This window comes from Pongo abelii, chromosome 14, assembly GCF_028885655.2.
Source record: "Pongo abelii isolate AG06213 chromosome 14, NHGRI_mPonAbe1-v2.0_pri, whole genome shotgun sequence".
Classification (NCBI taxonomy): Eukaryota; Metazoa; Chordata; class Mammalia; order Primates; family Hominidae; genus Pongo; species Pongo abelii.
In genome coordinates this window covers 69191168-69206421 of record NC_071999.2, presented here as the reverse complement: position 1 = coordinate 69206421, position 15254 = coordinate 69191168, and the positions used below count along the sequence as shown (strand labels likewise).

The 15254-nt window shown below is 36.2% G+C and overlaps 1 non-coding gene across 1 annotated transcript; it reads right to left on the bottom strand.

Moving 5' to 3' along the window:
* Positions 1 to 1517: 1517 nt before the first annotated feature.
* LOC112128621 (U6 spliceosomal RNA) lies at positions 1518 to 1621 on the bottom strand. Its single transcript, XR_002911116.2, has one exon. It is a non-coding gene; the product is annotated as a U6 spliceosomal RNA (small nuclear RNA).
* Between the last annotated feature and the right edge of the window lie 13633 nt (positions 1622 to 15254).

Genomic DNA, 15254 nt, shown 5'->3' with positions numbered 1-15254 from the left:
TTATGATTTCAGTTCTTCTACATTTGCTGAAGAGTGTTTTATTTCAGATTATGTGATCAATTTTAGAGTAAGTGTATACGGCAATGAGAAGAATGTTATCCTGTTGTTTGCAAGGTGAGGAGTTCTGTATATGTCGATCAGGTCTGCTTGATCCAGAGCTGAGTTCAGGTCCTGAGTATCTTTGTTAATTTTCTGTCTTGATGATCCATCTAACATTGTCAGTGTGGAGTTAAAGTCTCCCACTATTATTATGTAGGAGTCTAAATCTCTTTGTACGTCTCTAAGAACTTGCTTTATAAATCCAGGTGCTCCTTTATTGGGTGTGTATCTATTTAGGAATAGTTAGCTCTTCTTGTTGAATTGACTCCTTTACCATTATATAGGGCCCTTCTTTGTCTTTTCTGATCTTTGTTGGTTTAAAATTTGTTTTGTCAGAAACTAGGTTTGTGACCTCTGCTTTTTTCTGTTTTCCATTTGCTTGGTAAATTTTCCTCAATCCTTTTATGTTGAACCTATGTGTGTCTTTGCATGTGAGATGGGTCCCTTGAAGACAGCATACCAACAGATTTTGACCCCGTCCAGCTTGCCATCCTATGTCTTTTAATTGGGGCATTTAGCTCATTTACACTTAATGTTAATATTGCTATGTGTGAGTTTGATCCTGTCATCATAATTCAAGCTGGTTATTTTCCAGACTTATTATGTGGTCGCTTCATAGTGTCACTGGTCTATGTACTTCAGTATGTTTTTGTAGTGGCTAGTAACAGTTTTTCCTTTTCATATTTAGTGCTTCCTTCAGGAACTCTTGCAAAGCAGGCCTGGAGGTGACTGAATCCCTCATCCTTTGCTTGTCTGAAAAGAATCTTATTTCTCCCTCGCTTATGAAACTTAGTTGGGCTGGATATGAAATTCTGGGTTGGAAATTCTTTTCTTTAAGAATGTTGAATATTGGCCCCAAATTGCTTCTGTCTTGTAAGGTTTACACTGAGAGGTCTGTTGTTATACTGATGGATTTCCCTTCGTAGGTGACCCAGCCTTTCTCTCTGGCTGCCCGTAACATTTTTTCTTTCCTTTCATCCTTGGAGAATCTGACGATTATGTGCCTTGGCATTGATCTTCTTGTGAAGTATCTTACTGGGGCTCCCTAGATTTCTTGAATTTGAATCTTGGCCTGTCTTTCTAGGTTGGAGGAAGTTCTCCTGGATGACCTCCCAAAGTATGTTTTCCAACTTGGTTCTGTCCTCCCTGTCTCTTTCAAGTACCCCAATCAGTTGTAGGTTCAGTCTTTTTACATAGTCCCACATTTCTCAGAGGTTTTGTTCATTCTTTTTCATTCTTTTTTCTCTATTCTTGTCTGCCTGTCTTATTTCAGAGAGATAGTCTTCAAGCTCTGAGATTCTTTTCTCCACTTCATCTATTCTGCCATTGATACATGTCATTGCACTGTGAATTTCCCATGTTGTGTTTTTCAGCTCCATCAGGTCAGTTATGTTTCTCTCTAATCTGGCTATTCTGGTAAAAATATGGAATGCTTCAAAGATGTGTGTGTCATCTTTGCATAGGGGCCACGCTAGTTTTCTCTGTATTGTTTCAATTTTAGTATAAGTGCCAAAGTGAGCATGACAGTATATTTTTAAAATCCCAAGTGGTTTGTATTTATACCCCATTTATTTACTGACTCCAGAATTATGAAGCTATTTTAAAAATGGTTAGCAAATTTCCCATATCTAGTTTACTAACAGATTTCAAAAAGGCAAAACATAAAGAAAAATAAAACAAAATAATATGAAATGAATATATACAGTATAATAATCAAAACTGTTATTTAATGTTAGGATTTACTATAGTCATCATTTATATATTAATTTGTGATATAGCAATTTTTAAATCTTAATGACTTATATTAATCCTTTTAAAAGTGCTTCCTTCTAGTAGTATTTAACATGCTGATTGATGCATTTTAATATTTTTGTTGAGGTTTAATTAATGTACAATAATCGGTGCATAAAGTGTTTAATTTGTTGAATTGATATGCATATAAGTCACTCAAATGAACACTGCAATTAAATTGCTAACTATACCCACCAGCCCCAAGAGTATCTTCTTTTGTAATTCATATAGAGTCCTACAACCTCTCCTTTCTACAACTATTAATTTCCTTTCTGTCATTATATTTTGTTTTTCTTATTTTAAGCATTTTATATAAGTGGAATCTCACATTATGTACTCACTTCGTGGAGTTTATTTTACTATCTTGTTTTTGTTTTCAGGTTTATTCACATTTTGGTGTTAATCAACACTTTAAAATTTCTGAATAGTGTTCTGCTTTATGGGTATACAATTTGTTTATTCATTTACCTGTTGATGGATATTTGTAATGTTTCCAGTTTGGTGCTTTACAAATAAAGTTATAAAAATTTGTGTATAAATCTTCGTGTGAACATAAATATCTAGGAATGAAATGTCTAGAATATATGCAAGTTTAAGTTAGAAAGAATTTCTAAAAACTATATTATAGAAGAGGTTGCTAGCAAGATGGCTGAATAGGAACAGCTCCAGTCTGCAGCTCCTGGCGAGATCAACACAGAAGGCAGGTGATTTCTGCATTTCTAACTGAGGTACCCAGCTCACCTCATTGGGACTGGTTAGACAGTGGGTGCAGCCCATGGAGGGCAAGCCAAAGCAGGGTGGGGAGTCACCTCACCTTGGAACCACAAGGGGTCAGGAACTCCTTCCCCTAGCCAAGGGAAGCTGTGAGGGACTGTGCCATGAGGAGCAATGCACTATGGCCCAGATACTACGCTTTTCCCACAGTCTTAGCAACCTGTAGTCCAGGAGATTCCCTCGGGTGCCTATGCCACCAGGGCTATGGGTTTCAATCACAAAACTGGGCAGCCATTTGGGCAGACAACAACCTAGCTGCAGGAGTTTTTTTTCATACCCCAGTGGCACCTGGAACACCAGTGAGATGAAACCATTCACTCCCCTGGAAAGGGTGCTGAAGCCAGGAAGTCAAGTGGTCTAGCTCAGCAGATCCCACCCCTATGGAGTCCAGCAAGCTAAGATCCACTGGACTGAAATTCTCACTGCCAGCACAGCAGTCTGAAGTCGACCTGAGACACTCGAGCTTTGTTGGGGGAAGAGCGTCCACCATTACTGAGACTTCAGTAGGTAGTTTTCCCCTCACAGTGTAAACAAAGCCACCAGGATGTTTGAACTAGGTGGAGCAAACTGGAGCTCTGCAAAGCCTCTGTAGCCAGACTGCCTCTCTAGATTCCTCCTCTCTGGGCAGGGCATCTCTGAAAGAAAGGCAGTAGCCCCAGTCAGGGGCTTATAGATAAAACTCCCATCTTCCTGGGACAGAGCACCTGGGGGAAGGGGCAGCTGTGGGCGCAGCTTCAGCAGACTTAAACGTTCCTGCCTGCTGGCTCTGAACAGAGCAGCAGATCTCCCAGCACAGTGCTCGAGCTCTGCTAAGGGACAGACTGCCTACTCAAGTGGGTCCCTGACCCGTGTGCCTCCTGACTGGGAGACACCTCCCAGCAGGGATTGACAGACACCTCCCAGCAGGGGTCCACAGACACCTCATACAGGAGAACTCTTGCTGGCATCTGACAGGTGCCTCTCTGGGACGAAGCTTCCAGAAGAAGGAACAGGCAGCAATCTTTGTTGTTCTGCAGCCTCTGCTGGTGAAACCCAGGCAAAGGGGGTCTGGAGTGGACCTCCAGCAAACTCCAGCAGACCTGCAGAAGAGAGGCCTGATAGAATGAAAACTAACAAACAGAAAGGAATAGCTGCAACATCAACAAAAAGGACATCCAGACAGAAACTCCATTTGAAAGTCACCAACATCAAAGACCAAAGGTAGATAAATTCATGAAGATGAGGAAAAACCATTGCAAAAAGCCTGAAAATTCCAAAAATCAGAATACTTCTTCTCCTCCAAAGGATCATAACTCCTCACCAGCAAGGGAACAAAACTGGATGGAGAATGAGTTTGACAAATGGACAGAAGTAGGCTTCAGAAGCTGGGTAATAGCAAACTCCTCTGAGCTAAAGCAGCATGTTCTAAACCAATGAAAGGAAGCTAAGAATCTTGAAAAAAGGTTAGTGGAATTGCTAACTAAAATAAGAGTTTAGAGAAGAAGATAAATGACCTGATAGAGTTGAAAAACACAGCAGGAGAACTTTGTGAGGCATACAGAAGTATCGATAGCTGAATTGATCAATTAGAAGAAAGGATATTAGAGACTGAAGATCAACTTAATAAAATAAAGCATGAAGACAAGATTAGAGGAAAAAAAATAAAAGTAACAAGCAAAACCTCCAAGAAATATGGGACTATGAGAAAAGACCAAACCCATGTTTGACTGGTGTACCTGAAAGTCACAGGGAGAAAGGAACCAAGTTGGAAAACACTCTTCAGGATATTATCCAGGAGAACTTCCCCAACCTAGCAAGACAGGCCAACATTCAAATTCAAGAAATACAGAGAACACCAAAAAGATACTCCTTGAGAAGAGCAACTCCAAGACACATAATCATCAGATTCACCAAGGTTGAAATGAAGGAAAAAATGTTAAGAGCAGCCAGACCGAAAGGTTGGGTTACTCACAAAGGTAAGCCCATCAGACTAACAGAGGATCTCAATGCAGAAACCCTACAAGCCAGAAGAGAGTGGGGGCCAATATTCAACATTCTTAAAGAATTTTCAACCCAGAATTTCATATCCAGCCAAACTTGTTTCATAAGCGAAGGAGAAATAAAATCATTTACAGACATGCTGAGAGATTTTTGTCACCACCAGACCTGCCTTAAAAGAGCTCATGAAGGAAGCACTAAATATGGAAAGAAAAAGCCAGTACCAGCCACAGCAAAAACATACCAAATTGTAAAGACTGTCGATGCTATGAAGAAACTGCATCAACTAACAGGTGAAATAACCAGCTAGCATCATAATGACAGGATCAAATTCACACATAACAATATTAACCTTAAATGTAAATGGGCTAAATGCCCCAATTAAAGGACACAGACTGGCAAATTGGATAAAGAGTCAAGACCCATCAGTGTGCTGTATTCAGGAGACCCATCTCACATGCAAAGACACACATAGGCTCAAATTAAAGGGATGGAGGAATATTTGCCAGGCAAATGGAAAGCAAAAAAAAAAAGCAGGGGTTGCAATCCTAGTCTGTAATAAAACAGACTTTAAACCAACAAAGATCAAAAAAGACAAAGAAGGGCTTATATAATGGTAAAGGGATCAATGCAACAAGAATAGCTAACTATCCTAAATATATATGAACCCAATACAGGAGCACCCAGATTCATAAAGCAAGTTCTTAGATACCTACGCAGAGACTTAGACTCCCACACAATAATAGTGGGAGATCTTAACAGCCCACTGTCAATATTAGACAGAAAATTAACAAGAATATTCACGACTTGAACTCAGCTCTGGACCAAGCTAACCTAATAGACATCAACAGAACTCTCCACCCCAAGTCAACAGAATATGCATTCTTCTCAGCACCACATAGCACTTATTCTAAAATTAACCACATAATTGGAAGTAAAACAATCCTCAGCAAATGCAAAAGAACAGAAATCATAACAAACAGTCTCTCAAACCACAGTGCAATCAAATTAGAACTCAGGATTAAGAAACTCACTCAAAACTGCACAACTACATTGAAACTGAACAACTTGCTCCTGGAGGACTACTGGGTAAATAACGAAATGAAGGCAGAAATAAATAAGTTCTTTGAAACCAACGAGAACAAAGATGCAAAGTACCTGAAACTCTGAGAAACAGCTAAAGCAATGTTTAGAGGAAAATTTATAGCACTAAATGCCCACAAGAGAAAGCAGGAAATATCTAAAATCAACACCCTAACATCACAATTAGAAGAACTAGAGAAGCATGAGCAAACAAATTCAACAGCTAGCAGGAGACAAGAAATAACTAAGATCAGAGCAGAACTGAAGGAGATAGAGACATGAAAAACCCTTCAAAAGATCAATGAGTCCAAGACCTGGTTTTTTGAAAATATTAACAAAATAGATAGACTGCTAGCCAAACTAATAAAGAAGAAAAGAGAGAAGAATCAAATTGACACAATAAAAAATTACAAAGAGGATATCACCACTGATCCCACAGAAATAAAAACTATCATCAGAGTATACTATAAAAACCTCTAAGCAAATAAACTAGAAAATCTAGAAGAAATGAATAAATGCCTGGACACATGCACCCTCCCAAGACTAAACCAGGAAGAAGTTGAATCTCTGAATAGATCAATAACAGGTTCTGAAATTGAGGCAGTATTAATAGCCTACAAACAAAAAAAAAGCCCAGCACCAGATGGATTCACATCCAAATTCTACCAGAAGTTCAAAGAGGAGCTACTACCATTCCTTCTGAAACTATTCTAAGCAAATGAAAAAGAGAGACTCCTCTCCAACTCATTTTTTGAGGCCAGCATCATCCTGATACCAAAACCTGGCAGAGACACACACACAAAAAACAAAATTTCAGGCCAATATCCCTGATGAACATTGATGCAAAAATTCTCAATAAAACACTGGCAAACTGAATCGAGCAGCACATCAAAAAGTTTATCCATCACAATCAAGTCAGCTTCATCCTTGGGATGCAAGCCTGGTTCAACATATGCAAATCAATAAACATAATCCATCACATAAACAGAACCAATGACAAAAACCACATGATTATCTCAATAGCAGCAAAAAAGGCCTTCCACAAAATTCAACACCGCTTCATGCTAAAAACTCTCAATAGAGTAGGTATTGATGGAATGTACCTCAAAATAATAAGAACTATTTATGACAAACCCACAGCCAATACCATACTGAATGGGCAAAAACTGGAAGCATTCCCTGTGAAAACTGGCACAAGACAAAGATACCCTCTCTCACAACTCCTATTCAACACAGTATTGGAAGTTCTGGCCAGGGCAATCAGTCAAGAGAAAGAAATAAAGGGTATTCAATTAGGAAATGAGGAAGTCCAATTGTCTCTGTTTGCAGACCACATGATTTTATATTTAGAAAACCCAGTCGTTGTCTCAGCCCAATATCTCCTTTACCTGATAAGCAACTTCATCAAAGTCTCAGAATACAAAATCAATGTGCAAAAATCACAAGAATTCCTATACACCAATAATAGACAAACAGCTAAATCATGAGTGAACTCCCATTCACATTTGCTACAAAGAGAATAAAACACCTAGGAATACGACTTACAAGGGATATGAAGGACCTCTTCAAGGAGAACTACAAATCACTACTCAATGAAATGAAAGAGGACATAAACAAATGGAAGAATATTGCATTCTCATGGATAGGAAGAATCAATATTGTGAAAATGGTCATACTGCCCAAAATAATTTATAAATTCAATGCTATCCCCATCAAACTACCATTGACTTTCTTCACAGAATTAGACAAAACTACTTTAAATTTGATGTGGAACCAAAACAGAACCTGTATAGCCAGGACAATCCTAAGCAATAAGAACGAAGCTGGAGGCATTATGCTACCTGACTTTGAACTACACTACAAGGCTACAGTAACCAAAACAGCATGGTGCTGGTACCAAAACAGATATATAGGCCAATGATAGAACAGAGGCCTAAGAAATAATGCCACACATCTACAACCATCTGATCTTTGACAAACCTGACAAAAACAAGCAATGGGGAAAGGATTTCTATTTAATAAATGGTGTTGAGAAAACTGACTAGCCATATGCAGAAAACTGAAACTGGACCCCTTCCTTATACCTTATACAAAATTAACTCAAGATGGATTAAAGACTTAAATGTAAAACCTAAAACCATAAAAACCCTAGAAGTAAACCTAGGCAATACCACTCAGGACATAGGCATGGGCAAAGTCTTCATGACTAAAACACCAAAACCAATGGCAACAAAAGCCAAAATTGACAAACTGAATCTAATTAAACTAAAGAGCTTCTGCACAGCAAAAGAAACTGTCGTCAGCGTGAATGGGCAACCTACAGAATGGGAGAAAATTTTTGCAATCTATCCATCTGACAAAGGTCTAATATCCAGAATTTACAAGAAACATAAACAAATGTACAAGAAAAAAAAACATCAAAAAGTGGGCAAAGGATATGAACAGACATTTCTCAAAAGAAGACATTTATGTGGCCAAGAAACATATGAAAAAAAAGCTCATCATCACTGGTCATTAGAAAAATGCAAATTAAATCCACAATGAGATACCATCTCATACCAGTTAGAATGGTGATCATTAAAAAGTTAGGAAACAGCAGATGCTGGAAAGGATGTGGAGAAATAAAAAGGCTTTTACACTGTTGGTGGGAATGTAAATTAGTTCGACCATTCCAGAAGACAGTGTGGCGATTCCTCAAGGATCTAGAACCAGAAATACCATTTGACCCAGCAATCCCATTACTAGGAATATACCCAAAGGATTATAAATCATTCTGCTATAAAGACACATGCACATGTATGTTTACTGCAGCACTGTTCACAATAGCAAAGACATGGAACCAACCCAAATGTCCATCAATGATAGACTGGATAAAGAAAATGTGGCACATATACACCATGGAATACTCTGCAGCCATAAAAAGGATGAGTTCATATCCTTTGCTGGGACATGGATGAAGCCAGAAACCGCCATCCTCAGCAAACTAACACAGGAACAGAAAACCAAACACCGCATGTTCTCACTCATAATTGGGAGCTGAACAATGAGAACAGATGGACACAGGGAGTGGAATATCACACACCAGGGCCTGTCAGGAGGTGGGGGGGCTAGGATAGGGATAGCGTTAGGAGAAATACCTAATGTAGATGACGGGTTGATGGATGCAGCAAACCACCATGGCACGTGTATACCTATATAACAAACCTGCACGTTCTGCACATGTATTCCAGAACTTAAAGTATAATAAAAAAAAGAAAAGATTAAAAGCTCATCATCACTGGTCATTAGAGAAATGCAAATCAAAACCACAATGAGATAATATCTCATGCCAGTTAGAATGGCGATCATTAAAAAGTCAGGAAGCAACACATGCTGGAGAGGTTGTGGAGAAATAGGAACAATTTTACACTGCTGGTGAGAGTATAAATTAGTTCAACCATTGTGGAAGACAGTGTGGTAATTCCTCAAGGATCTAGAAACAGAAATACCATTTGACCCAGCAATCTCATTACTGGATATACACCCAAAAGATTATAAATCATTCTACTATAAAGACAAATGCACACATATTTTTATTGCAGCACTGTTCATAATAGCAAAGACTTGGAACCAACCCAAATGCCCATCAGTGATAGACTGGATGAAGAAAATGTGGCACATATACACCACTATGCAGCCATAATAAAGGATGAGTTCATGTTTTTTGCAGGGACATGGATGAAGCTGGAAACCATCATTCTTAACAGTTTCCAGCTTCATCCATGTCCCTGCAAAAAAACAGGAACAGAAAACCAAACACCGCATGTTCTCACTCATAATTGGGAACTGAACAATGAGAACACATGGACACAGGGAGTGGAACATCATACACTGGGGCCTGTCAGCAGGTAGGGGGCTAAGGGAGGGATAGCGTTAGGACAAATACCTAACGCAGATGACAGGCTGATGGGTGCAGCAAACCACCACGGCACGTGTATACCTATGTAACAAACCTGCAGGTTCTGCACATGTATTCAAGAACTTAATGTATTTTTTAAAAAACTATATTATAGAGGATCAAATGCCAGACTTCTTAACATTTTAAGAAACTGCTATTTTTAATGAATAGAAATTTGTTTCAGCTTACTAGTGTATGCCAAATAATTGCCCACATAGTCATTTTCATAATAGAATTGTAAAATAATACACTCCTTTGTACTTTACACTTTCTTGTGTCAATGTGTTTCCTTCTCTCTAATTATATGGTAAGAAATAGTTCGGATTCTTCAACTGAGGTGGTTGAACAGGTATTTGCTATTATTTTATTTATTTTATTTTTTTGAGACGTAGTCTCGCTCTGTCGCCCAGGCTGGAGTGCAGTGGCGCGACCTCCGCTCAGTGCAAGCTCCGCCTCCCAGGTTCACACCATTCTCCTGCCTCAGCCTCCAGAGTAGCTGGGACTACAGGCGTCCCCCACCACGCCTGGCTATTTTTTTTGTATTTTTCGTAGAGACGGAGTTTCACCGTGTTAGCCAGGATGGTCTCGATCTCCTGACCTTGTGATTCGCCAGCCTCGACCTCCCAAAGTGCTGGGATTACATGCGTGAGCCACCGCGCCCAGCCAGTATTTACTATTTCTTTGCTATTCTCAACTATGTATACACTGAATATTTTAATCAGTTAAAATTGTATATTTTCAAAGGAGTTACAAATTTTAAAGAGTTTAGTCTTTAAATATTATTTAATCGTGCGTAGGTATATATTAAAATACAAAATTATCATTGTTAACTCATATTCTGTTGTTTTAAAATATGATTACTTCAAAGGTAACACTTGTTTTCAAAGGTAGTTGATTGCCAGTTAAATATTTTCCACTTATGTTCACAATGAAAAAAATTAAAAACTATAAAAACCGTTTTTTACATAGCTTGAAGTGATTAATTACTATAAGATTCAAATTAACCAACAGTTTGTAACCATCTCTGTAGTTTAAAACATTCCTTTATCTGGTAATTTAGGTACTACCCAAATTTTCACACATTTATTAGAAAGATAAATATATTCAAGACATTAACATTTTAAGAGATTACCTCCTACAGGAACATGCTACATCTGACCACTTCATATGATCACCCCCACTAACCTTGATGCCTACTTTCTAATGATCACTATCGTCTCATACCTGGACCTTCTTAATGGTCTCCTTACTGCTTTCTTCATTTCCATTCTTAGCACAAAGGAGCAGGAAAGATTCTCCATGAACATAAATCATCCCGTTTCTCTTTTGCTTAAAACATTCCAGTAGCTTTCTATTACAACTAAAAAAAGTACAAACTCTGGCAGGGTTCTATGTATTCCTGTTGAGTAATTTATTTATCTTGGCCATGTTTGATATGTTCCCAGGTGAGCAAGGTTTATGCTTGTTTTGTTGTCTCCCAAGAATCCAAAACATCCTGGCACACAGTAGGCACCTGATATATATTTGTCTAGTGGATGAATAAAACATTTTGCCATTTTATTTTTTCAGTGTAATTGTATTCATGTATTCTTGCTTATTTAAGCTGCAAAAAAAAGTTTTATTTAAAGGATAGTTGTTGATCATATGTTAGAAAGAAAATAAATATCCATGTGATGATAAGAAAATTTACCCAGCAATATCTCTTGGGAAATAAAAAAAAAATTGCAGGTAGTTCCTTATTCCCTAAATAAGTATGGTGTGTTGAATGTTTGCAAATATGCTTTCTGTGTTAACACACTAGCAGCTATTTTTTTTTTTTGTAAACACTGCACACTAAATTAGCAGAAGTTGAATTTTATTCAAAAATTTAAATAGAATTCTAAAATAAAGACATCGAAGAGTGAAGACGGTGAGGAGTGAAAGTTTCAGGGGATTTTCTTCTCATTCTAATAGGGATATGCCTAAAACTGGATTTATTAAGTGTGAACGTATAAGCAGGAGCTCTTTGGACTTTCGTTTTTGTTTTTTTACAAGTGTAAAAGATTTGTCTGCCACTCTTGGAGGCAATCCCAAAGGAAGAGTTCCTTTGAATGTGGCTTCTCTGTTCCCTGGGGCAATAAAAGGCATGCTATTGCTGAAAACTTGTGTTTTACTTGTATCAAGTGGTGAGAAATTATGCTGCAATGCATCTGAGAATTCTTTTAGACGTCTTCTTTTTTATAATAGAGTCTTTTACTAGTTATTCCTTACATAAAACCATTGTCAAGAGAGATGTATAAATGTTGTTTAATTTCGCTGAGTTTGATAATAGTGACTGCTAAACTAAGGTCATGTGGAGTGACCATGTCTTAGGGACAAAATTTAATGAAATAAAATCACTACTTTCAGTAGTCAAATAATAAAGCCTCGAGATGATGTATTGCCATCTGAAGGCAGCAATGTTTTCCATTATGTATTAAAGTTATTGCCATAGTAAAGTAACATCAAATAGACATGGATAAAGCTCGTCTTTCATCTATTGTTGCTTCAGGTTTTCTATATTAATTTCAGCATAATTCTACATTCTTGTGTTTTATATGGAGGCGTAATTTATTTGCTTTCATTCTATCAAATTTATTCATGTATTCTCTTAAGTTTATCTTTAATAGAATATATTTACATACTTCAAAAATGTTAAGGCCTTCTGATTGTTTACTAGGTACAAGTGGGACAGATTTGACATTGACATACTCTTTATGCTACAAGATATATACGATACATTTTAAAATGTCAACTACATTTAACACATATGTTGAATATTGTGTAAAAATGAGTAAAGTAGTATCATTTATCCTGAGTTTATCACAAGTATTTTTGTGGTGAAAATTCTCTAAATTAAACCAAAAATTGATGAAATTAGTTTTGGAGAGATGAAGATTTTTCAAGGTAAAAATGACGTTAAATATTTTTTCCAAACTCTTTCTATGTATAAATTCATTCTGCAAAATGCACTGCCTGTACAAATGCAATTGTCAGAACTTTTATATTTACTCAAACTTTTTTATTTTTGAAAAAGCCTTTATGTGCTGTTAAGATTTTCAGTATCACTTTATAAACTCTCAATAATGGACTTTCTGGTTTAAATAGTAATATTTATTTTTATTAACAATTATTTTGTGGTTTCCCTGTACTAGACACTGCAACAATTGGTTTATATGGAATATCTTGCTTATTTAACAAAATTATACAATGAGGAAACCATTTTTACTTTTCCTATTTATAGAAGGAAAAAAATAAGGATTATGTGACTTCTTCAAAGCCCTATGCCAGTAATAGAAGAAATTAGAATCTAAATCAAGCCAGTCTAAATTTGCATATTATAACCCTAACAAGATATATCATGTTCATACAGGCACTGCACTTCTATTTTTTGATGATGAAGGTGATGATAATCATGATCATAATGATAATTTTATGTTTTATTAAACCATTTTAGATTTAATTAGCAACAGCTCTTACTTGATGTCTCTCTGCACAGAATTTTAAGTCATGTAGTGTGCAATTAGATTACATGTATTCAAGACGGACAACAACCAGAAAAATACAAAGACATTAAAGGTAAAAACTTATCATTTATTCAGCTTTTGTACAACTAAAGAAACCAATTTAAGTCAAGTAATCTGTGGAAGCTGGGAATATGTGAAGTGGGGGAAGGTAGGGCAGTGGAAAACACATGAACTTTTGAGGCAGGTATAAATGGGTTTTAATCCCTGTTCTCTTATTTGGAATATCTGCCTTAATAAATTACACATGACATTGAAAGATCAGTTTCTTCATTTTTAAAACCAATTAGCATTAAAATAATTAGTCTTTTTTACCTTATGCAACTTTTCGTGGCTGTTTTTATTATTTTTATTCTCATATTTGATTTTTAATAGTTGTATGGTGTAATGCTTCAGAATACTTTTCTTTTGCTATTTATCCTGCTTAGTATTTATAGTGGTTTTTATATTCATAGTTTCATGTCTTACATCAATTTCATGAGGCTTTCATGCAATAGGTCATCAAATATTGATGCTGATTTATTTTCTTCCTCCTCTTTTTCTGGTACTCAATTAGCAGTGTGTTTGCCATTTTGATTCTACCTCCTATGACTCTGTACTATTTCTTTATTCTGGACATTTCTTTCTTTTTTTCAGTTTATTAGCTATCTTATTAACTATGTATAATGTGTTTTAAATCCATGCATTACGTTCTTAGTTTTATTTATTGAGTTTTTCATTCTATACATATCATTTATTAGAATCTATTACAGTTCTTTGACAAAAAATTTTTAATTTAAAATCCATCTTACATGCAAATTTTAATGAAATTAAGACTTGTGCTTAATAACAAATGTGTCAGCAGAATCTCACTATTGCACTTACAGAAGCTATATCCAAAATAATTTTCCAATTTTTATTATCAATATAATATTTATACAAAAAAAAGGTTTCCTAGCCATACCAGTTAAATATCACTCTGTAATAAAAGACCACACATCTCAGTGACTTAAAACGAGAACAATTATTATTTCTCATTACTGGTAGTTATGTGAGATTGCTAGGGCAGACTCAGTTAATCTGGCCTCAGGCTTGTGTCTGCCATGAATTGATTTGGCTGTGGTCTAACTGCGCAAGGATGTCCTCAGTTGGACAATTTATTTCTGATCCACCTGCACTCTTATTTTTTAACAAGTTAGCACAGATTTGTTCTCATGTTGGTTTCAATAGAAAATGGAAATGTGTGAAGACTCGAGGACTACACTTGAAACTAGCATACTATAACTTCTCTTAGCTCAAGAAAAGAAAGAAGCCAGGCTAGGCTAACTAAGAGTGAGAAAATACATTCAAACTCTTGATGAGAGGATTTGCAGATGACATTAATATGGAAAATTTGAGACTTGTAGTCATTTTTCCAATCAACCCAACATATTAGCTTGTACCTAAAATTCTCTTAATTTAATAAAGTTCAAATGGCACAGTGATCTAAACATATACAATCATATCTAAAGGGATGTTTCAATCAAAGGAGTCTGAGCAAGAATAGATTAATAACTGTCTAAAATTATAATAGTAATGGTTTATCAAATAAGCTATTAGCACATTAACCTAACCTTAGTTAACAGTTTTAAGAACATTATGCATACTATAATTAAGAGCAAAGTATAAGTCAGATAAAATTCCCTGTACTTTCTCCATAATTAAAAAAATTTCCAAATTAGAAGATGACACAGTAAACTAAATATTCTCTATGATTATAAAATCTAAAAGCATAAACATTATCATAACCAGCTACCAAACAATTTAATTTATCATTTTTCTTTAAACTTTAGCCAATGTTTATATTCAATTTTATGACTTGTATACTATTTGCATTTATACATACACATAATACTCAATTTAAGGATTTCAATATCTGGAAACACATATTTTCAAACTTCCAAGTACAGAATTAAAGGATTTTAGATATTGTATTGGTGAATTAATTTTGACATAGTACATTTACAAGTCCAGTGACCTCAATTATGGAATAATTAATGATGGCAAACATTCTTAATCCAAGGAACTGTATT